The 22,289-nt window shown below is 37.0% G+C and overlaps 1 protein-coding gene across 4 annotated transcripts in view; it reads left to right on the top strand.

The window, feature by feature from the left end:
* The window catches only part of GBE1 (1,4-alpha-glucan branching enzyme 1), a 307,746-nt gene that overhangs the window by 230,803 nt on the left and 54,654 nt on the right, over window positions 1–22,289 (top strand). The gene's annotated exons all lie outside the window — the stretch shown is intronic.

Genomic DNA, 22,289 nt, shown 5'->3' with positions numbered 1-22,289 from the left:
CTATGGGGTCGCACAGAGTCAGACACGACTGAAGCAACTTAGCAGCAGTCTCTTATAAGGTCTGTAAATTTACCATATTTGTGGTATCAAATATAATTTTGAGATTATTTTTGATATAGGATTCAAAGATATATTTACGTTTTCTTCCTACATTTGTCCTTCAAATGGTTTATAATGTTTAACTCCAACAAAATACATTTTAAAAATTCCTTCTGGCTCAATATCATATCTAAATCTAGCATTTCTCTACTAACTTTGAAATCAGTAATGCCTAATATCCTTATGATTTCTGATTATTGATGTCTTATGAAATTTAGTATTTTCCCATGAGCTCTCATGACTTTAAATATTGTTTTTTCCACTTTCTGATCATGGCACTCTCCTGCCTCATGGCTTGCCTGCAGTGTCCTCCAGCTGACTTGCAGGCCTTGCATGAATGGTCTCCCATGGGTCTCCCCACTGATGGCCCTGCTCCAGCCAAGTAGACTTTCTTTCAGTTCATTAAATGCACCAACCTCCTTCCACTCTGAGCTCTGTATATTTTGCTGTTCTCCCCTCTTGGACTCATCCTACTCAAACACCCCCTGTTATACCTGACAAAATCTTTCATCTGCAAATCTTGTTTCCTTAGGAAAGCTTTTTCTAAAGCCTCAGACTTCACTAGTTTTACCTATTATACATTTTTATATTACCCTATTACTTACCTTTTGTGGCACATAAAAAATTATATTTAAAACATTATTAAATATGTGACTGCCTTGGTAAATTTAACAGAAAATTAGGTCTTATTCACTTAAGACTAGTAGCAATTAGCACAGGGTCTAGCACATCACAAGGCTTTCATGTTTTTCTGAAAAAAGATATTTTGTATATGTATATATATGTATATATGATTACCTTGTAATATTTTTAGCAGTGGTTCATTAGTTGCAATCACCACTTGTAGTTTTAAGCAAAGTTATCTTTTTTCAAGTGGCATGGAAGAAATAAATTTTTTAAATGATCAGTTAAAGAAATTTAAGACCAAGGAGCAGCAATCTGGTTGTTTACTCATGTTTTAGGCATTCTAAAACTTGTTAGTTTTCTGGAATTTTATTTTTATTTCCCTCTAGTAGAGAGAGAATGAATTAAAAGAAGAAAGCAGCAACACATTTTTGTATTTTTTCATTTAAATACGTTTACCTGAATTTGTCAGGCATTTAGATATGTGTTCTGCTTATCAAAAATCATTAAGATCAATGTAAACTTTTCACAATGATACCAGTTTGGTGGATTTACTTTATTTTGTTTGTTTTTATCTTATATACTCCTAATTTTGTGTTTCAAAAAATTCTTTCACTCTGATAATGGCATTTGCAGCAACATAGGTGGACCTAGAGATTACCATACGGAGGGAAGGAAGTCAATATAGAGAAACACAAATATCATGTATCTCTTATTTGTGGATTCTAAAAACCAGTGCAAATGAACTGACTCACAAAGAATAGAGTCATATATGGAAAATACAAACTAAGAATGGGAAATAAATTGGGAGATTGATGTTGACATATACACGCTACTGTATATAAAACTCGAAACTGATAAGAATCTACTGTATAGCACAGGGAACTCTAGTTGATATTCTATAATGGCCTATATGGGTAAAGAATCTAAAAAAGAGCGAATATATGTATAACTGATTCACTTTGCTGTATAGCTGAAACCAACACAGTGCTGTAAATCAAAGGCATTCCAATAAAAATTAATTGAAGATTTTTAAAAGCAGAACATTTATTCTTTCTCTCTCTCTAAAATACAATAAATATAAAGTTGTATTGTTGAGTCACTCAGTCATGTCCAGCTCTTTGTGACCCTGTAGCCTGCAGCACACCAGGCTTCCCTGTCCTTCACCATCTCCAGAGCTTACTTAAACTCATGTCCATTGAGTCAATGATACCATCCAACTGTTTCATCCTCTGTCATCTCCTTCTGTTTCCTAAAAAAAAAGAGAAGAAGAAGAAGAAGGAAGGAAAGAAATCCACTCTGGATGAAGCAGGGGAATTTTTTTTTTTTTGGCTTACTAGGTTATTTTAATTATGAATAGATAGGTTTATATTTCCTGTTATTCCAGCATATCATCATATGAAGGAATCAGGTATAAAATGGGGACCGAAAATAGCTGAATTATTTGCATGTTTTTGCATCCTAAGAGTTTTCATTATAAATATTAGTAAAAGTAAATTTATATAGACACAGCATGCTATATTGTGTAAGACATTTTCTAGGCATCATCTAAATTAATCTTCATAAAAGTTTCCTTTTTTAAAAAAACTTAATACAGTCTTAGTTGCAAAGAAACCTGAGGTTAAAATTAAGGGAGTACTCAGATATCTAGGTACATATCCCAAGCTCCATTTTACTAACGCTACAACTTGAACAGGAAAAGCAACTCAGCTAACACTGGGCAACTAGAAAATGAGAGGAGCTGATTGTCTTTCTCTTCTATTTCCTATTTGAGAAAATTAGAAAAAAATTAGTATTAGATCAGTATATAGATTAGCTACCAAAATGCAATTAATAAATATGTTTCTGGGAAAAGGTAGAGCACTGTGATTAAGAAAATGATCTGGATGGGAACCGAGGCTTAGCTGTGTGAGCTGAGTAAGGGGCATCATAACCGTGTGCCTTTGTTTGCTCAGTAGTGGAATGGAGTAGTGCCCACCTCAGAAGATTGTTTTCAGGGTGAAAATGATTCAATACATACACAAGACAGCATATTATCAGGTACATAGCTCATAGTTAATGTTTATTTAGATTTAATTTAACTCTAGATTTACTATTGCTATTTTTATTATTACTAGTTATTCTGTTAATGCTGATATTCCAATTCCATCCAGGAGTGCCTCTTTAGGCTCTCATCTGATGATACACAGTTTAATATAAAAGCATCATAAAATATTTAATTCATTTCCTCTAAAAATATCAGTAAAATTAGTAATTCTTTGTTAAAAAATGAAATGACATTTCCTAGGTGGTATTGTGTGGTTCACAGGACTGGAAACGGTCAGTTTTCATTATAATCGCAAAGGACAATACCAAAGAATGTTCAAACTACCTGACAATTGCACTTATTTCACATACTAGCAAGGTTAAGCTCAAAATCCTACAAGCTAGGCTTCAGCAGTACATGAACTGAGAGCTTCCAGATGTACAAACTAGATTTAGAAAAGGCAAAGGAACCAGAGATCAAATTGCCAACATTCAGTGGATCATAGAGAAAGCAAAGGAATTAAAGGAAAACTTCTACTTCACTGACTATGCTAAAACATTTGGCTGTATGGATCACAACAAATTGAAAAATCCTTAAGGAGATGGGAGTTTGAGGCCACCTTACTTATCTCCTAGGAAACTTGTATGTGGGTCAAGAAGCAACAGTTAGAACCGGACATAGAACAACTTACTGGTTCAAAATTGGGAAAGGAGTACACAAGGCTATATATTGTCACCATGCTTATTGAACTTCTGTATAGAGTACATCATGCAAAATGCTGGGCTGAGTGAATCACAAGCTGGAATCAAGATTGCTGGGAGAAATATCAACAATCTCAGATATACAGATAATACCACTCTTATGGCAGAAAGTAAAGAGGAACTAAAGAGCGTCTTGATAAGGATGAAATAAAAGAGTGAAAAAGCTGTCTTGAAACTCAACATTAAAAAAACTAAGATCGTGGTATCCAGTCCCATCACTTCATGACAAATAGAAGGGGAAAAGTGGAAGCCGTGACAGATTTTATTTTCCTGGGCTCCAGAATCACTGCAGATAGTGACTGTAGCTATGAAATTAAAAGATGCTTGCTCCTTGAAAGGAAAACTGTGACAAACCTAGGCAGCACATTAAAAAGCAGAGACATCACTTTGCCATCTAGTCATGGTTTGTCCAATAGTCACGTACGGATGTTAAAGCTGGACCTTAAAGAAGTCTGAGTGCCGAAGAATTGATGCTTTCAAACTCTGCTGCTGGAGAAGACTCTTGAGAGTCCCTTGGACTTCAGGGAGATCAAACCAGTCAATCCTAGAGGAAATCAACTCTGTATATTCATTGGAAGGACTGATGCTGAAGCTGAAGCTCCAGTACTTCGGCCACTTGATGCAAAGGATCAGTTCTTTGGAAAAGATTCTGATACTGGGAATGATTGAGGGCAGGAGGACACAGGGAGACAGAGGATGAGATGGTTAGATTGCATCACAGACTCAATAGATATGGATTTGAGCAAACTCCAGGAGATAGTGGAAGATAAAGGAGCTTGGTGTGCTGCAGTCCATGGGGTCGCAAAGAGTCAGACATGACTTAGCACAACCAGAACAACCACAGTTATGTGGTTAGTTATATAGCAATTAAGCTGTTTCTGTAGTCAGTCTCACTAAGACTTCATATTGTCTGTTCTTTTTTAATTCATGGTGATGTCTTTTGAATGTTGGTGCAAAAACATCTTACTTTGCTTTCATGTATGAAGAGGTTTGATGGTTGCCTAGATTCCAATTTCTTGGATAAGCCAATATGATGTTAATCAGTTAACATTTATTATATGGTTTCTATGTATGAGTGTGTGTGTGAGCTTTAGATAAAACTTAATATGTTTTTCTTAGAAGCCTGTGCTCAGATTTATTTCACACAGAAGTAAGGGTGAGGCAAGGGAGCAAGAGAGAGACAGAGGAGACACAGAGAGAGGCAGAAACGGTGTGAGAGAAAGGGGTAGAGAAAGCAGATTGATATAAGTCAAGTTCTGTTTAGAACGTTAGTGAATTTGAGATATATATCAATTTAAACTATATATTTCATATATTCATAACACATTCTAAAATGTGTTCTAACACAATTTATTGCATTCTTTCATGCTTCAGACATTTATATGTGTCTACTATATGCCAAGTATTGTTAAGTGGTAGATATTCCTAGGTGACAAAGACTTCTTGCCATCAGGGTCTCAAAACCCAAAAGGAGTCCAGACAAGTAAGCAGACCAGTATGTCTGTCCTAGTACATTCACTCACTACAGTGATAGAGATAAGCAGAGAATGTCATGTGAATATATAGGAAATTGGATTAACAAATTGCATTCTTGTTAGAATTTATGAGCTGCATCAGCCAGACAAACTTAGAAGAGTAGAAAGACGCAAAAAAGCCATACCACAAACTTAGGAAAAGTCCAAGAAGGAGTAGGACTGATTTGACAGAGTAAGATTAAAGTCAGTTGGGAATATTAAACTTGAAGTAAATGAAGAAACTGGGGCCTGAGGAAATCAATTTAGAGATCATTCATTGACTGGCAAGTTTAATGAAAAAATGTGGTTTCAATCACTTTAAAACATCATAAAACTCTTCAGTAAGAAAGGCCTGGTATTGATTGATGGTTTAATAGCTTTATGTTTTCTTTTTAATCTATTTATAATATAACTAAAAGGAGACAGATGAGAAAAATAAGATGTGGTTATTGATAATCTGTGTGGATATATCTATGCTATTTGTAAAATCAGTGGTTATTTAATGTTTAATTTTTGCTTAAAAATAAATATAGAATGAAAAACATCTGCTTTACACATAGGGTTACCTCAGTAAATACATGTTGCAGGCATACCTTATTTTATCGTGCTTCACAGATGTCATGTTTTTCACAAAATGAAGATTTGTGGCAACCTTGCACTGAGCAAGTCTATGAACACTGTTTTCCCAAGAGCATTTGCTCATTTCCTGTATCTGTCCCATTTTGGTAAATATTGGAATATTTCAGACATTTTCATTGTTATTATATTTGTTATGGTAATCTGTGACCAGTGCCCTTTGTTTTTAATTGAACTATAATTGATTTACAATGTTATTTTTAGGTATGCAACATAGTGATTCAAGATTTTTACATATTCTATTCCTTTAAAAGTTCTTACAAAATAATGGCCATATTTCCCTGTGCTGTACAATGTCCTTGTAGCTTATTTATTTTATACATAGTAGTTTTTTATCTGCCACCCTTATTTTGCTCCTACCCCTCCCTTTCCCCACTGGTAATCACTAATTTGTGAGTCTGTTTCTGTTTTTTGATATTCATTTGTTGATTCATTTTTTCAATTCCATACGTAAGTGATAACATAGCATATTTGTCTTTCTTTTTCTGACGTTTCACTAGGTATAATCCCTTCTGGGTCCATCCACATTGTTGCGAGTGGCAGAATTTCATTATGTTTGAGTAATATTCCATTGTGCCTGTATGTGTTTGTAACTACATATATATTTTTTATATCACATCTTCTTTATCCATTCATCTGTTGATGTACACTAAGGTTGTTTCCATACCTTGGCTATTATAAATAATGCTGCGGTGAACACCACGGTGCATGAATCGTTTCAAATTAGTGTTTTCATTTTCTTTAGATATATTCCCAGGATATAGCTGGATTGTATGATAGTTCTATTTTTAATTTTCTGAGGAACATCCATACTGTTTTCCATACCCACAATGTATTGGGGTTCCCTTTTCTTCATATCTTCACCACCCTTAGTTATTTGTAGACTTTTTGATGATAGCCATTCTGACAGGTATTTGGTGATACCTCACTGGGGATTTGATTTGCTTTGATGTTACTACTACAACTTGCTGAAGGTTCAGATGGTGGTAAGCATTTTTTAGCAATACAGTATTTTTAAAATTAGGATATATACATTGTATTTAGAAATATTGCTGTTGGTATAGCCTGTAGTATAGTGTAAATTACCTTTGGTATGCGCTGAGAAGCTGAACAATTTGCGTCACTCACTCTACTGCCGTATTCACCTTATTGAGGTGGTCTGGAACTGAACCCACAGTATCTCCTAGGTATGCCTATACTTGTTTGTCAATAAACTGCTAAAGAAGTTCAAAGAAGAAAATGAGGATAATGATATATTTTGTCCAATTTTCTGGTGGTTCTCTAGTTATCTTAAAAGTGCGGTGGTTCTCTAGTTATCTTAGACGTGCTACATTTTTCTAACCCAGTCAACTGAGATAGAGGGAGTAACACATGGCCCAGTCATATGACTTGTCAGGAATTGCTGTAGAGAGGTATGGCCAGGCAGGCAAATGGGTTACTGTGTCCAGGAATTGTGTACTAGGGAAGAAACAAACAAACAAACAAAAAACACCAATCCTGATCCGTTCAGTTCAGTTCAGTCGCTCAGTCATGTCCAACTCTTTGTGACCCCATGTATCGCACCACACCAGGCCTCCCTGTCCATCACCATCTCCTGGAGTTCACTCAGACTCACGTCTATCGAGTTCGTGATGCCATCCAGCCATCTCATCCTTGGTCATCCCCTTCTCCTCCTGCCCCCAATCCCTCCCAGCATCAGAGTCTTTTCCAATGAGTCAACTCTTCTCAAGAGGTGGCCAAAGTACTGGAGCTTCAGCTTTAGCATCATTCCTTTCAAAGACATCCCAGGGTTGATCTCCTTCAGAATGGACTGGCTGGATCTCCTTGCAGTCCAAGGGACTCTCAAGAGTCTTCTCCAACACCACAGTTCAAAAGCATCAATTCTTCGGCACTCAGCCTTCTTCACAGTACAACTCTCACATCCATACATGACCACAGGAAAAACCATAGCCTTGACTGTTGACAGACCTTAGTCGGCAAAGTAATGTCTCTGCTTTTGAATATTCTATCTAGGTTGGTCATAACTTTTCTTCCAAGGAGTAAGCATCTTTTAATTTCATGGCTGTGATCACCATCTGCAGTGATTTTGGAGCCCATAAAAATAAAGTCTGACACTGTTTCCACTGTTTCCCCATCTATTTCCCATGAAGTGATGGGACCAGATGCCATGATCTTCATTTTCTGAATGCTGAGCTTTAAGCCAACTTTTTTGCTCTCCTCTTTCACTTTCATTAAGAGGCTTTTTAGCTCCTCTTCACTTTCTGCCATAAGGGTGGTATTATCTGCATATCTGAGGTTATTGATATTTCTCCTGGCAATCTTGATTCCAACTTGTGTTTCTTCCAGTCCAGTGTTTCTTCCAGTCCAGCGTTTCTCATGATGTACTCTGCATAGAAGTTAAATAAGCAGAGTGACAATATACAGTCTTGACGTACTCCTTTTCCTATTTGGAACCAGTCTGTTGTTCCATGTCCAGTTCTAACTGTTGCTTCCTAACCTGTATACAGATTTCTCAAGAGGCAGGTTAGGTGGTCTGGTATTCCCATCTCTTTCAGAATTTTCCACAGTTTATTGTGAAATTAACTGATACTGCAGTGTTAATTACATGTACGGTTGACCCTTGAACAGTTCAGTTCAGTCACTCAGTCATGTCTGACACTTTGTGACCCCATGAACCGCAACATGCCAGGCCTCCCTGTCCATCACCAACTCCCGGAATTCACTCAAACTCATCTCCATTGAGTCAGTGATGCCATCTAGCCATCTCATGCTCTGTCATCCCCTTCTCCTCCTGCCCTCAATCCATCCTAGCATCAGAGTCTTTTCCAGTGAGTCAGCTCTTTGCATGAGGTGTCCAAATTATTGGAGTTTCAGCTTTAGCATCATTCCTTCCAAAACCACCCAGGACTGATCTCCTTTAGGATGTACTGGTTGGATCTCCTTGCAGTCCAAGGGACTCTCAAGAGTCTTCTCCAGCACCACAGTTCAAAAGCATCAATTCTTTGGCGCTCAGCTTTCTTCACAGTCCAACTCTCACATCCATACATGACCACTGGAAAAACCATAGCCTTGACTAGACTGACCTTTGTTGGCAAAGTAATATCTCTGCTTTTGAATATGCTATCTAGGTTGGTCATAACTTTCCTTCCAAGGAGTAAGCATCTTTTAATTTCATGGCTGCAGTCACCATCTGCAGTGATTTTGGAGCCCCCAAAAATAAAGTCTGACACTGTTTCCACTGTTTCCCCATCTATTTCCCATGAAGTGATGGGACCAGATACCATGATCTTAGTTTTCTGAATATGATACTACACAGTAAGTGGTTGGTTGAATTTATGGATAAGGAGAGATCATGGATATGGAGGGTAAGTTATTAGTGGATAAATTGAGTTATTGTTCAAGAATTAAGTGTAGTACCAAAATAATGCAAATATTATGTAATCATTTTTTATATTTGAATTTCAATAATGATATGTATTAAAGTACTGCCATCATTAAGTTAGTTCCAAGTAAGTTTCTGTGAAAAATAATTTTCTGGCACTTCAGAAAACTCTTTGTAATCCTCTCCTAGACTGGGCAATGGTGAGGAGAAAGTTACATTGAACAGCTAATTCCAAGTATTTTCATTTTCATGTAACCAGATTTCTTATGTAATAATGAAGAAAATGTTTTTAAACAACTTTTATTTTTCTTAGTAAATACTGTAATCTTATTATTAAGAGCTTGCTGCTAGTTTTGTTTCAAAGGAAGCTGTTTTGGTTTTCCCTTCTGATTTAACTCCATGTTCTTGAGTTTCATCATGTATAGATAGAGATTCATATGCAGAATGATCTGAATCACACTCAGTTCTGTCATGTTCATATTCTACTCTTTCAGAAAGCCTTTGAACTAAAATAAGAATCTTTCTTGCAACAGAAGCTTTGCTTTCTCAGTTTTCCTTTTCTTTTTCCTCTTGGGGATTCCATGTTATAGTAGAACATTTTCTAATGAGTACACCTTCATTCTATTTTAAATTTTAATGCTGCATATAACTCTCAGGGCATATCTCAAAACATAAATGATTCAAATTTCTTATTTAAAAAATACTGAACTAGCAGAATTAAATCAACAAAACTAGCAATATTTCACTACTGTAATATGGCATTGTAGTCTAGAAAACTGGAAAACCATGTTGTAATCATAAAACACATATTCCCCATCACATCAGCTGTTAATGCATAAAACTGAAATGTCAAAAGTAATCTGGAATCAGTGAACTCATTGATTTGTTCACACGTTTATTTTTTCATTCATTCAGTTAAATTCATTGTTTCCATGTCAGTTTCTAGGTATAAATACAGGTTGGTTGTAAGCGGAGTTGTGTGAAAACAAAGAAGCTATCCTTGATAGCTTTTGTATTCTCAGTGAGGTCTTTGAGAGTGGAAAGAATAAGAGAAAAAAGGAGTTTGAGAAAAAAGTAGAACTATTAAACAGACATCTTCAAACTGTAGTAGGATATCTGATTTATACTTAATGCTCACTGATATTTGTAATCAAGATTATAAATCAAATCAGCTTCTTGGTTGTGTGACTTTTTTCTTTTTTTCTAGAAGACCATGGTTGACCAAGGGTTGAAATTTTGTCAGTTATCTGTCAAAAATAGGGAAAAGTTTTGAAACCATTAAAAAAGAGCTGATATAATAGAGAACCAATAAATCAGTGGATCTCTGGAATGACCTGGAAAGTTTCAAAAAATACTGTATATTGAATTGGTTTAGTCTATAGCCTAGGATTTGGAAATTTTTAAAGATTCCTTCACATGGGTATAACTATGCCAAAGCCTTTGACTGTGTGGATCACAATAAACTGTGGAAAATTCTGAAGGAGATGGGAATACCAGACCACCTGACCTGCCTGTTGAGAAACCTGTATCCAAGTCAGGAAGCAACAGTTAGAACTCAACATGGAACAGACTGGTTCCAAATAGGAAAAGGAGTACATCAAGGCTGTATATTGTCACTCTGCTTATTTAACTTATATGCAGAGTACATCATGAGAAACACTGGGCTGGATGAAGCACAAGCTGGAATCAAGATTGCTGGGAGAAATATCAATAACCTCAGATGTGCAGATGACACCACCCTTATGGCAGAAAGTGAAGAAGAACTAAAGAGCCTCTTGATGAAAGTGAAAAAGCTGGCTTAAAGCTCAACATTCAGAAAACTAAGATTATGTCATCTGGTCCCATCACTTCATAGCAAATAGGTGGGAAAACAGTGGAAACAGTGTCAGACTTTATTTTTCTGGGCTCCAAAATCACTGCAGATGGTGATTGCAGCCATGAAATTAAAAGACGCTTACTCCTTGGAAGGAAAGTTATGATCAGCATAGACAGAATATTCAAAAACAGAGACATTACTTTGCCAACAAAGGTCCGTCTAGTCAAGGCTATGGTTTTTCCAGTATGTATGGTTGTGAGAGTTGGACTATAAAGAAAGCTGAGCGCTGAAGAATTGATGCTTTTGAACTGTGGTGTTGGAGAAGACTCTTGAGAGTCCCTTGGACTGGAAGGAGATCCAACCAGTCCATTCTAAAGGAGATCAATCCTGGGTGTTCTTTTGAAGGACTGATGTTGAAGCTGAAACTCCAATACTTTGGCCACCTGATAGAAAGAGCTGATTCTTTGGAAAAGGCCCTGATGCTGGGAAAGATTGAGGACAAGAGGAGAAGGAGACGACAGAGGCTGAGATGGTTGCATGGCATCATTGACTCGATGAATATGGGTTTGGGTGAACTCCGGGAGTTTGTGATGGACTGGGAAGCCTGGTGTGCTGTGGTTCATGGGGTCACACAGAGTCGGACTGAGCGACTGAATTGAACTGAACTGAAAGATTCCTTAATGATAAGAAGTAAAGAAAGAATTCCAAGAGGAAAGTTCTCTGATTCTAGAACAGAAAGCATAGAAGGTGTAGTACAAGAAGGTAGAAAGTAAAGAAGGGAAGTTGGGACAGGTCGGGGCTATGTGGTGAGTCCAACTGTGAGTGACGTGCCAATGAAGAACCAGGAGGCTGGCCTTGGACTTCCCATGCAAACGTGGCAAACAGGAATGGGGCTGCTCCTGGAGTTTTCCTGGTTGGTATTGAGAAGCTTTCGCAAACAGATTTTTATCAACAGATAAAATTTAAATGAGAAAGCCTTTCTACTTTTCTTATATTGTTTTCTCTATTTATAAACCAACTAAAGTCATGACCATGGAGGTAACTATTTTTTATTAATAGTGTGGTCATCTGATAACATGTACATATGTTTTTATTACTTTCTTGTTTAGGAATCTCATTACCATGTTGTTATTCTAGTTTCTGTAATGAGTGGTACCTGCAGAGAATGAGGCATAATTACAAACTGGCAATTTTCTCTCTCAGCAGTATTATAAATTTTCCATTACTAAATTTGAAGGATTTTCTCGATGTGATTATATTGTATTTTGACATTTGAAATTCTGTGGGACATTCTTTAATGAATATGTTACATTCTCCCTAAAGCCATAGGGAGAGTTGGATGGATTTTGTGTCAGTCTGCATTTAGTGATAGCTACATGATACTTCAATGTAAAATGTGTGATCCTACTTCAAATCTTCCATCTGTGATTGTTTAGTGTCAAACTTATAACTTCTTCTTTCTTTCTGATAGATAGGAATACAATAAAAATTTAAATGTCTTCCTGCTAAGTGCTGGAATTGAAGCAGTTATAAGAGGACAAAATACACTCTACTGAACAGTAGGAGTGCTAATTTTTGGCATTTTCTCTTAGCTTGTTGAAACAAGTTTGCTGAATGTAACACCGCTAGAAGTCTATAAAACTGAGCTGTGAAAAACTGCAAAATTCTCAATATGAGCAGTTGTAAATGGCTTGCACTCCTGTTAAAATGCTCAAGGACGCAAATATAATCTATTTTTAAATGGCATAGACTTAAAAGTAATGGGCCTGACTTGATTCACAGCACACTGATAACCAATTTTGGCTGGCATTTAATGACAACATTCCATGAGGATGACATGAGTCTAAGAGTTAAGGAAGTGCTGCTTACAGTTACCTGGGGAGCTTGAAAATACTCAAGCCTGAGCTTCATCAAACTTTCACAGTAGAATCAGTGATTGAGAGGCTGTGGCATTAGTGGTTTTTAAAAAATCTCACTAAGTGATTTTATTTTGTGGAGTTGTAACATAATGATCTACTGATTGGAGGAAAATATAAAAGTGAAAGTTGGGTCAAAGACAGATCCAGACTGTGCTGGGTTCAGTGGAGGCTAGCTAAGGGACTCACTTGTTTATCTCCCCACATGATTTAAATACCATGGTCCATATAGGAAATGTTCTTTCTGCCCAAAAGAACCTTCAAGTCTTTGCTGATGATCATAATCTGGAAAAAGAGTCACTTTAGAGAAGCTTCACTGTAACCTATTGGAGAATGTTTCTGATGTAACTTATCCACATTTTTCTCTAGCCCAGTCACGTTAACAAGTTGAATAGATCACACCCTTTACAAACAGGAAAAGGGTCTACCAGTAATCTGGATGTTGAGAAAGAAAATAAGCAATTGAACTCGTATGTCTTTCATTCTTTCAGTTTTGGTTTCAGGGTAGGATACCTTTATGGTCCCTGCCTTTCTACCTTGGGGTCTGTGTGGTTATCAGTGGTGTTATTGGGTGTGGTCTTAATGATTCTCCCTAATCTACTGTTCAGAAAGACTGACCTCCTACTAAAATTCTCAAGAAAGAGTTAAAGTAATAAGGTGAGACCTACATCCAGTCTTCATCCATGGAAGCCAGGTCTGCTGTTCTGTGGTCATTTTTGCATCTAAGCGTTTCATACCAGAAGCAAGAATTCTTTTCTCTTTGGTTTATTGGTCTAAAACTGCATCAGAAAGTAGAGATATTAATTATTACTATTGGTTCAAATATATAGTAATAATATCTCTACTTTCTGATGCAGTTATAGAGCAATATACCAAAGATAGAAACAAATATAAATTTAGAAAAGGCAGAGGAACCAAGATCAAATTGCCAACATCTGTATGTAGGTCAAGAAGCAAAAGTTAGATCTGGACATGGAAAAAATGGTCTAATTCCAAATTGGGAAAGGAGTTCATCAAGGCTATATATTGTCACTCTGCTTATTTAACTTCTGTGCAGAGTACATCATGCGGAATGCCAGGCTGGATGAAGCACAAGCTGGAATCAAGATTACCTGGAGAAATATAAATAATCTCAGATATGCAGATGATACCGCCCTTAGGAACTGAAGAGCCTCTTGATGAAAGTGAAAGATGACAGTGAAAAAGCTGGCTTCAAACTCAACATTCAAAAAACTAAGATCATGGCATCTGATCCCATCACTTTATGGCACATAGATGGGAAAACGATGGAAACAGTGAGAGACTTTATTTTCTTGGGTTCCTAAATCACTGTAGATGGTGACTGCAGCCATGAAATTAAAAGACACTTGCTCCTTGGAAGAAAAGCTATGACCAACCTAGACAGCATATTAAAAAGCAGAGACATTACTTTTCTGTCAAAGGTTCGTCTAGTCAAAGCAATGGTTTTTCCAGTAGTCATGTATGGATGTGAGACTTGAACCATAAACAAAACTGAGCACTGAAGAATTGATGCTTTTGAAGTATGTTGTTGGAGAAGGCTCTTGAGAGTCCCTTGGACTGCAAGGAGATCAAATCAGTCAATCCTAAAGGAAATCAGTCCTGAATATTCATTGGAAGGACTGATGCTGAAGCTGAAGCTCCAATACCTTGGCCACCTGATTTCAAAAAACTGACTCATTGGGAAAGACCCTGATGCTGGGAAAGATTGAGGCCAGGAGGAGAAGGGAACAACAGAGGATGAGATGGTTGGATGGCATCATGGACATGATGGAAATGAGCTTAAGCAAGCTCCAGGAGTTGGTGATGGACAGGGAAGCCTGGTGTGCTGCAGTCTATGGGATCACAGCATCAGACACGACTAAGTGACTGAACTGTGCTGACTGAACTGATTGGTTCAAATGTTTATTTCATTAGAGAGACTTGTTGGGAAAATAAAATTGTGTTTATATGCAGGACATGCTAACTTATGGAATATTATTCCTCATGTGTTATGAATTTTAAGCTAAAACCTACCATCTAGGGCACTGACTTTTCTCCTGGAGAAAGTATATAATCATATCTTTATAAAGAAAGAAAATTCCCATGCATAGGAGACACTTGTCTTTCTTTTCATTTCTATCGCCTCAAGCTGAGACAATCACAAATAGGAAGTTCAACTTGTGGCCTGCATACCAGATTTCCTAATGTAACAAAAAATATAAAATGGGCCTGGATCATAAGTCCCAGTGAAGAGAGTACAGTTTTTTCCTAAAGTTAATACCTTAATCCTTTGCTCTTTGATTACTACACATACAAACACATATACACACAAACACACACTGTATATATACTGTGTGTATGCATGTGTGTGTGTATGTATGTATTGTTGTGTAGTTAGTAAGTCATGTCTGACTATGACCCCATGGAGCCCGCCAGGCTCCTCTGTCTATGGGATTTCCCAGGCACGAATACTGGGGTGGGTTGCCATTTCCTTCTCCAGGGGATCTTCCCAATCCAGGGATAGCACCAGGGTCTCTTGCATTTTCAGGCAGATTCTTACTGCTGAGCCTCCAGTGAAGCCCATTTGAATGGACTCACTATCCACATAGCTCTGGGCTGGAAGTTTAGTATATAAACTTCTCTAGCTCCACTGTTGAGTTGTCGATGGTTGAGGTTCCAGAATGAACTGTATAATTTAACATTATTTAGAAACAGAGGAATTTCTTCAAACCTTCTTTATTGTTACCTAGCATTTTAAATGGAGAAGGAAATGGCATCCAACTTCAGTATTCTTGCCTGGAGAATCCCAGGGACAGAGGAGCCTGGTGGGCTGCCATCTATGGGGTTGCACAGAGTCGGAGATGACTGAAGCGACTTAGCAGCAGCAGCAGCAGCAGCAGCATTTTAAAAGCACTCCACAACCTCACTTAATTATCATCAGTCCCCCACAGAAGAATCCTCTAAATTCAGGGAGTCAGCTAGGTCCAAGATCCTGTGCCAAATTACTCATCTTCCTAAGGAGGGAAAAACAGTGTTATCCTAGGACATGTGAGTAAAGATAAATTAATATATAATAGTCATCATACCTTGCCTCTGAATTCCTAATTTAGAATTAAATCTTTAACCTGGCCTCTGCCAGATCCAATCCCAAATGCCAACCTGGGTGATAACCTCATCTTATTGGTGGAATTTTCCTAAATGAGATAGCAATAAATGAAAAAGTATCCCACTCTCCCCAGTGGTCCCCTGGTATGAATGTTCTTTACACTTCACAATTTTTCTGCTGTAGTATTAGGGTCTTGAATCATTTCTCCCCTTCACTAATTCTCTTCTCTCCAGTTTTACTGTATAGTAAATCTTGTTATTTGGCTCACAGCCTTTTAGAACTTTTCATAGGCTTGTAGAGGTTACCAAGAAGCCCCTAGATCTTCCTTCCAAAAAGTATTGATCAGAGAGTTTATTTTTGCTAAAGACTGAATAGCTGACTCTTCCAGTATTATTTAAGCAGGCTGTAAATATCCTTATAACCATATGATGCAAAAGGCGATAGATTATATTACTGGAGCTGGGAAGCTATGTATATGGCTGTCATTTCTTGGGATGTGATGATGACTTCTCTAAACACAAATAATCTGCTCTGGCAGAGTTTCTCCTGAGCAGCTTGCCAATAGGAGATAGGATTTAGAAGGTGAATTTCTTCCCCTCTAAAACTTTAGATCATTATCTGAGTTTTCACTCTCCACCCCAGCTTGCCCTCCCAAACAAAGCAGGATGGTGATATATACACATTAATCTCAGTAGCAGAGAGAATAAATACTTTGGGAAATACAATTTTTTTCTTTTTCCTTTTCATTGAAGAGACATGGGTTTTTCTTTGGGAGTATATATTCCTTGAGGAATTGGGACATGCATACTATTTGGGTGACTTCTCTTAATTTGACAGTCTTTGAACATGCTAGTCTAAGCATAGCTCCAATGTCTTGAATATTTACTCTGAGTAAGGTAGTACTATAAATGCTCTATGTATAATATCACATTTAAACCTGATTTGTAACCCTGAGAGGTAGGAATGATTACCTTCATTTCACACATGAGAAAAATAAAGGTTAAATGACTTGTTCAGATCAATATGAGACCCAGAATTTGAGCCCAGCTCTGTCTGCCTCCAAAACACACTACTTCATATGATTCAGTATAGTCAGCCCTTGTTTCTTGTGAAGGGGACTAGAATTTTGTTCCCAGGATAGCAAAATCCGAGGATGTTCAAGACCCTTGTGTAAAATCACATAGTACAGTCTGTCTTCTGTATCTGTGGTTTCCATATCCTGGGATATGGAGGGCCAACTCTATTATATTACCAGACATGTATGCTAAGATTGTCGGTGATGTTGGTACAGTAAGTCTCTAACGATAGATGTTCCTCTAGAGGAAATAAGCCAAAGAGGAAAATAACAAAGCAAATTTCATGTTGTGTAACAATCTGTGAAACAAATCAAGGGAGAAAGTAACTCATGCTTGAATTTCAAGGCAGTTTTACAAATGACTTGTTAGTCCCCTATGTTTCCTTCATTCTACAGTGATTCAGCACCTACTGCTGGGTCAGGCACCAGCCTAGCACCTGACTTAACAAAGAGATGTAGGCATTAGCTCATGGAACCCACTGTCCAGGGAGCAGACGGACAAAGCCAGGTAGCCATAGGTTTGTTGGGTGATATTTGTCACTTTCAAGATGTGCATTGGGCAGTGTGAGTACCCCAGGGAAGGACACTGAACTGGTCCTTGGGGGAGGATGAGGTGGACCATCAGGGAAGGTGTCCTACAGAAAGGGAGTTCAGTTTAAAGGGCCTCCTTTCTTCTCTGTCTTGATTCTCTCTGACTGTTCCTCATTGGAATTGTGACTATGAAAGGTTAGAAGGTGAAATAGAATGAAGGACGTATTAACTTAGAACATGAATGATTGAGAGAGAGGCCAGGTCAGAGAACGCTACTGAGGGTTTTACAGGAGATTGACATTGCCAGATCCATAGGTTAGATACGTTACTGGACTGAAAATGTAAGAGAGAGATTTGAGGGGGCAGTCACCTCATGCTAAATATAGCCCTGCAAGATCTTCTGCCACTGGAGTTCTTTAAAATTGGTTTAAAATTGTAGGTCTCTATTCTTTCTGCATTATTCACATCAATCAATAAATTGGATGTATCCTTTGTGGATGGGTTCAGAATCATTTACTTCATTTAAAAAGAAAAAAGACTTTTCAAAAGTTTGTGAGGAAAATAAAACTGCCTTTTTCCAGAGCCATATAAAATCTAGGATCCCTCTGATTATTACCTCAAATGGAAGAGAAATTTAATTGCTAATTCCACCTAAGTTATGTAATAGAAGGGTAAAAATATCATTATATTATTTAGGTAAATTATCTTTGCTGCATATGTAAATCCAAAGTAATCAAGCAATAGTACTTGAAAGTTTTGTTCTATGTAGGTCATATAAGAAATATGTTTTTTTTGAATGTGCAAGTTCAAATCAACCTCTACATTTTATTTCATAATTCATAAATGTTCCAGGTACTTGATTTAAGCAGTTTTAAAAACATAAAATAGTATAAGTAAAACTCAAGTTATGAAGTAACTATCATTTGGAAAATTTTTCTTTAATTTAGCATTCATAAAATGAATAACTTGAGATGCAGTTGAAAATTGTGTTATTTTAAAGAATTCTATAATACAGCAAAGAATTACCACCTGATTTATCTTTCATGAAAACATTTTCATATAGTTAAGCTCCTTAAAGTAAGTTTTACCTATAGAAGCATAAATTCTAAGTTTAGAAGAATAATAGCATAACTTTTAAAGCCTAAAGCCATAACTTTTAAAGCCCATAGTTCATAACTATATTATAGAAAGCCTACCATACAATAATTATGTCTTTTAAAAACATATTAATATTTAAGAAATATATTGAAAAATTAACTAAAAAGCTTATTCTATTAAATTTTAAAAATGTCAACTTTCAGTTTTTATGGAGGGATTTTATAGCTTGGGAGAAACAATCCAGAAGCAGCTATCCATCTTTGTTTCTACATCTAATTGTCTAACTGACCCTTATGAATTTAATTACCTTTAATAAAAAAACTAATGACAGGTGTTTGAGGTGCGCCAACACAAAACCACCATAATTCAATGGTTTTGAGATGTGTTGAGATGACCTTTTGGGATGAAAAGATGAGAAAAATAAAAATTTGAAAACCTATATAATAAGTACCTTTTCAACACTTTAATCTTAAGTGCATTATGATTATATGTAGGTCATAAGTGAAAGCTTCCTGTTACATTTGATAACAAATTGGTAAGGTAGGTAAGTACACTTATGAAGTCATTACATGAGTTATTTTCATAGTTTCCATTCCCTCTACCCTAGCCAGCCTTAGTAACACCTTTCCATGAATAAGAAGACATTCAGATATTTCAGATTATTCCAATATATTATCTATAGTTTTATAAAAATATCAATTATATTATATGGTTAACAATTCATTACACATTGTATATTTTCTTTTTCTTTATTGTAATGTAAAAGTGCTCTGCACTTAATATTTAAGATCAGCTTATTTTATGCTTAGCTATAGACTTTAAAATAGTCCTATGACAGAAGAACTTAATTATTACATGTTGAGCAAATAAACATTTATAACCCCAGTACATTTTGAAAAATCCATTTATTGACTTTTTTTTTTTTTTGTCTTTAAAATGTTTATTTATTTATTTTTGGCTGTGCTGGATCTTTTTTTTTTTTTTAAGTTTTAGTTTTTTATTTTTTAAATTTTAAAATCTTTAATTCTTACATGCATTCCCAAACATGAACCCCCCTCCCACCTCCCTCCCCAGAACATCTTTCTGGGTCATCCCCATGCACCAGCCCCAAGCATGCTGCATCCTGCGTCAGACATAGACTGGCGATTCAATTCACATGATAGTATACATGTTAGAATGTCATTCTCCCAAATCATCCCACCCTCTCCCTCTCCCTCTGAGTCCAAAAGTCCATTATACACATCTGTGTCTCTTTCCCTGTCTTGCATACAGGGTCATCATTGCCATCTTCCTAAATTCCATATATATGTGTTAGTATACTGTATTGGTGTTTTTCTTTCTGGCTTACTTCACTCTGTATAATCGGCTCCAGTTTCATCCATCTCATCAGAACTGATTCAAATGAATTCTTTTTAACGGCTGAGTAATACTCCATTGTGTATATGTACCACAGCTTTCTTATCCATTCATCTGCTGATGGAGAAGAATCAATATAGTGAAAATGAGTATACTACCCAAAGCAATTTACAAATTCAATGCAATCCCTATCAAGCTACCAGCCACATTTTTCACAGAACTAGAACAAATAATTTCAAGATTTGTATGGAAATACAAAAAACCTCAAATAGCCAAAGCAATCTTGAGAAAGAAGAATGGAACTGGAGGAATCAACTTGCCTGACTTCAGGCTCTACTACAAAGCCACAGTCATCAAGACAGTATGGTACTGGCACAAAGACAGACATATAGATCAATGGAACAAAATAGAAAGCCCAGAGATAAATCCACACACATATGGACACCTTATCTTTGACAAAGGAGGCAAGAATATACAATGGAGTAAAGACAATCTCTTTAACAAGTGGTGCTGGGAAAACTGGTCAACCACTTGTAAAAGAATGAAACTAGATCACTTTCTAACACCGCACACAAAAATAAACTCAAAATGGATTAAAGATCTAAATGTAAGATCAGAAACTATAAAACTCCTAGAGGAGAACATAGGCAAAACACTCTCAGACATAAATCACAGCAGGATCCTCTATGATCCACCTCCCAGAATTCTGGAAATAAAAGCAAAAATAAACAAATGGGATCTAATTAAAATTAAAAGCTTCTGCACAACAAAGGAAAATATAAGCAAGGTGAAAAGACAGCCATCTGAATGGGAGAAAATAATAGCAAATGAAGCAACTGACAAACAACTAATCTCAAAAATATACAAGCAACTTCTGCAGCTCAACTCCAGAAAAATAAACGACCCAATCAAAAAATGGGCCAAAGAACTAAATAGACATTTCTCCAAAGAAGACATACGGATGGCTAACAAACACATGAAAAGATGCTCAACATCACTCATTATTAGAGAAATGCAAATCAAAACCACAATGAGGTACCACTTCACACCAGTCAGAATGGCTGCGATCCAAAAATCTGCAAGCAATAAATGCTGGAGAGGGTGTGGAGAAAAGGGAACCCTCCTACACTGTTGGTGGGAATGCAAACTAGTACAACCACTATGGAGAACAGTGTGGAGATTCCTTAAAAAATTGCAAATAGAACTACCTTATGACCCAGCAATCCCACTTCTGGGCATACACACCGAGGAAACCAGAATTGAAAGAGACACATGTACCCCAATGTTCATCGCAGCACTGTTTATAATAGCCAGGACATTTATTGACTTTTTAAAAGGCATTTTATTTATTAAAGCAAGGTCTTCTGAAAGCCATGTGAACTAATAGGACTCTCTCTCTCTTTTAATTAGGAGACTTAAATTTTGCGTGTATATAGGCTCTCCTATAAGAGAGGCCAAAGAAATATTAGCAGAATAAATAAAAATAGTCAAACATGTTCTTCTGCTTGCCAAGTTGGAAAGCTACCGTTATGATATTTGTTAGTCAATTCCTGTAGTTTTAGAGCTGCTGCTGCTGAGTCACTTCAGTCGTGTCCGATTCTGTGCGACCCCATAGATGGCAGCCCACCAGGCTCCCCCGTCCCTGGGATTCTCCAGGCAGGAACACTGGAGTGGGTTGCCATTTCCTTCTCCAATGCATGAAAGTGAAAAGTGAAAGTGAAGTCGCTCCATCGCAACCGACTCTTAGCAACCCCGTGGACTGCAGCCCACCAGGCTTCTCCTTCCATGGGATTTTCCAGGCAAGAGTACTGGAGTGGGGTGCCATTGCCTTCTCTGAGTTTTAGAGCAGACTTTTCTAATAGCTCCTAAAATGAGCTCGATAGGAATAAAATCCAGAGGGCATGGGCCAGGCATGTCCTTTTTATATACTCTTCAGTTCAGTTCAGTCGCTCAGTCGTGTCTGACTCTTTACCACCCCATGGACTGCTCTTAGAAGATCCATAATCAAAAAATTCCTTGACTACCTTTCATACAATATATGCCTTTGCTGCATCAAGAAGTATGTGTGCCCTTATTTTCAACAGCATGCTTATCTTCCTGGTTTCACAAACATACCTTATTCATGCATTCTCAAGAGGGTGCTATCATCCCCATGGGAGTAAAATTTGATCATTAAGGGAGGGCAAGCAAAACTTAGATAATTTAATTGTTTTTGTCCTCTAGAGCATCATAGTATATGTAAACAGATATGTAGTTGATCTGTACTATTTAAATTTCATGGGTTGGAAGCGATTGGCAGGTGGGGGGGGAGTCTTAAAAGGTTTGTGTGTGTGTGTGTGTGTGTGTGTG

The sequence above is a fragment of the Ovis canadensis genome, chromosome 1, assembly GCF_042477335.2.
Source record: "Ovis canadensis isolate MfBH-ARS-UI-01 breed Bighorn chromosome 1, ARS-UI_OviCan_v2, whole genome shotgun sequence".
Classification (NCBI taxonomy): Eukaryota; Metazoa; Chordata; class Mammalia; order Artiodactyla; family Bovidae; genus Ovis; species Ovis canadensis.
This window is presented reverse-complemented; position numbering and strand designations above follow the sequence as displayed.